This window comes from Rhinopithecus bieti, unplaced genomic scaffold, assembly GCF_001698545.2.
Source record: "Rhinopithecus bieti isolate Rb0 unplaced genomic scaffold, ASM169854v2 scaffold_1070, whole genome shotgun sequence".
Classification (NCBI taxonomy): Eukaryota; Metazoa; Chordata; class Mammalia; order Primates; family Cercopithecidae; genus Rhinopithecus; species Rhinopithecus bieti.
The window spans coordinates 2456557-2459806 of NW_016803844.1; the positions used below are offsets into that span (position 1 = coordinate 2456557).

A 3250-nucleotide genomic window follows, 5' to 3' on the forward strand; every position below is an offset into this window, starting at 1 on the left:
GTGTACTACAAAATTCTCATGCGCTGCAACAGTCAGTCACCACTGGAAGCATGGCTACTTTTGCTATAATCTAAACTTTAAAAAGCCTGATAATGAGAAAATGGGTGTGTAGGAAGATTTAGACGGAGGCAACAGCATTGAAAGGAGTTGAGCAATATTTCCTTTATTCTTCCCAGCTTTTTTAGACTCAAAACAAGTTCTTAAGGACACATCAAATTGCTGTAGTATTTTCTTCCTATAGTCAAAACAAAACAAACGATAAAAAACGTCCCCTTCCTTTCTCTGCTCCCCCAAAAATGCGTAGTACAGTAAGAAGATACTATTGAGATGTGCTATTTTGAAGAAATTAAAATTGAGATATGTAATGAGGCTGTACACTATCAAGTTGCCAGGTTAGCATTTCAGAGCCAGTGTCTGTGACCAACAAGGAGTGGTGGAACCGAGCAGACCACTTTCAATGTCTCCTCACTGCAGTCCAACCTTCTGGCTAGGATTCATCCTGCCATCCACCTTCACAAATCATTGGCTCAACTGTAAATACATGGCTTGACTGTATCACACCAACTGCTTTATTTTAGGCACGATGGAGTGCATTGGGGGCTGTATGAAAAAACTTGTGGACTCCACGCTCGCAACAGCTTCAAACAACTGAAACTTCATTTGCTTGGGCAGGCTTCTGAAATATGTTTCCCAGTTCTCTGTATCAAACATCAGGTTTCGCTGCATTGATGGCTTGCATGAGGCACTCATATGTGGTCTGAACAAATTTCCGTGTGTCCTCATCCATATTGCCAACAAAATATGTCTCAATCATGTCCCCATGACAACCACTGCAATAAAGAGTGACGTCGACATTAACAATATCACCTTCTTCCAAGGAGTGTCTGGAATTCTGTGGGAAAGTATAATAATTCAGAGAAGGATAATAATTTATTGCAATGCATCCTAAGTGTACAGCATGGTCTGTTCCTTCAGTAGTTACACCTGGTTTAACCATCCCAGCAGCATTAACCAAAACTTCTCTAGCAGTTTAGATACAAGTCGCATTCCTGTTGATCTTCAGATCAAAATAATTTAACTTGAGAAGTACCTTTAAGAGCCTGTTCAGATTCAGACATTCCCAAGGAATGATCAGTAAAATCTAGTCTTTGACTATAACTTGGCACTGGTCTTGTTGTCGTCAGTGGATAATATGGTCTAAGTTTACCAGCGTATGGATATTAACACTGGCCAACGGGTCAGTGTTAATAGCACCTTCTACACTCCAGGAAGACACTTCTTGCTTTTCCTTTTCGTCTTTTGCTTTCTTATGTAATAATTTGTGAGCAGCTCAATTTTCTTTGAAATATTCTGTTAGCAGAAGTGCAAGCCTTGGATGCCCGGTTGATGCAGGTGGGACAATAGAGATTGGCCTGGGGACTCCAGCCACCTGTCTCCTTGGCCGCCATGCTGCCTGCCTGCTGGGGGAGCACTCACCCAGGAAGAGGAGGAGGAAGAGGAAGCCTGTGCATAATTTTATACGTACTTTTTAATCTCTGTTATTTTCTAAGCATGGTAAAATTGTAAAAGTCACTGTTTTCCTAAGAGTTAATTAAGAGAGTCATTTATCTCAAACGTAAAATGGGTTGATTTGGTAAACATTGTTGGTGTTCAGAGCCATTACAAATCCCACTTCTCATCTGCCTTCCTTTCCTATAGAATGTGGACAGCCAACATTTTTGCCAAGTCCTTACAACTAGGGTCTAGTTCTACCCAATGAGATATCAACAGAAGTCACTAGGTAATACTTCCAGGAAGGCTCTAGAAGGAGTCTTACAGAGCTTACTAGTAGTTGCCCTTTTTTGGTCCTCTACTATTCTCCTTGTTCCTGCCTGGATATGGTCATTTGCCCAAAGGCTTAGCAGTCATCTTCAACATGAGGATGAAACCACACACTTAGGATACTATGGAGCAGGAGAGCAGGGAGTAAAAGCAGAGATACTTAAGAATGTCCTGGAGTTAATGCGCAGATCTAAACTGCTTGCCTCTGGACTTCCTGTTTCATGAAAAAAAAAAAAAAAAAAAAAAAAAGCCTTTTCTTATTTACACTACTTTCATTAGGTTTTCTCATTCTAGCTGCTAAAATTAATGTTAATTGAAAGTATGGCTGTTGTTGATGTCAGTTCTCAACCCAGAATCCTTTTTACAGTCAGTACAAATGTCTCCCAGCTACCATGAGAACATAGCTGCACTCTTCTCTGGGAAACTGTCCTGGCCTAAGAAGAAATGCCTTACTCTGGGCATGACACACCAGCCAATGGTTTAGTGAAAGGACAGTCCAAAAGCACTGCTGCTCTGCCTGAGGGCAGGACACCTCTACAGGGTCATTTAGATGCGAGTTTACATTGGGAGTGACTGAGACTAGACTTCAGTTTCTCATCCCGCCCAAACACATTATTCTATTTCCTTCACTTACAGATTTGTCCTGAGTATATTTCCTTAATAAATCACTTACATCTGGGAAGGCCTATCAAATCCAGTGCATATTTTTATGTTAGGATTTTTAATAAATATACTATGTTTATTTTATAGATAAAGGGTGTAACATGTGTAGTTTTTGCTTTTTAGATTTTTTTGACAATTTGTCTATGGCCTAATATAGGATTGATTTTGTTTGGATACATGGAAATTTGAAAATGAAGTGGTTTTTTTTCTAAATAATTTACAAGTTTAGTATATAAGTTAATCTTATTAGTTCTATCACTTAAATCCAATATATTTATATTATTTATCATTTGAGTCTCCTTGTATTTATAACAGTTTCTTAATATTTCCATGTACATTTTCTGGTTCACTCAGGTCCATCCACTTTTTTATCTGTGAGGTACATTTTCTTACCATTTACAAAACTAATCTTCTACATTCCATTCATCCTCTTTGCTTTGAATTCTGTTATTTCTGCTTTTCATTTGCTATTATATTTGTCTGACATTCTTCTCATTTTATTTAAAGCTTTATTTCATTTTAAACATGACTAAAATTTTTTAAACTTTTCTCTGGTAAATAGCATATATCAGGATTTTTTTTTTTTTGGCCCCAATCTTACAGTCTTTGCTTTTTGCATTGTTTTTTGTTTTTTGACACTTTGTCCTTGCAGGAGTGTAGTTAACCATCACATTTTTTATACTGTATAACACATTTTAAAATAATATTTCCTCATGTTCTTTTATTATTAGAAATTTTAACTATTGTAATAAAAAAGAACATGAGG

General features: G+C 37.5%; 1 pseudogene; it reads right to left on the reverse strand.

Moving 5' to 3' along the window:
* Positions 1 to 346: 346 nt before the first annotated feature.
* Positions 347 to 1448, reverse strand: LOC108517362 (methionine aminopeptidase 1 pseudogene; annotated as a pseudogene).
* Between the last annotated feature and the right edge of the window lie 1802 nt (positions 1449 to 3250).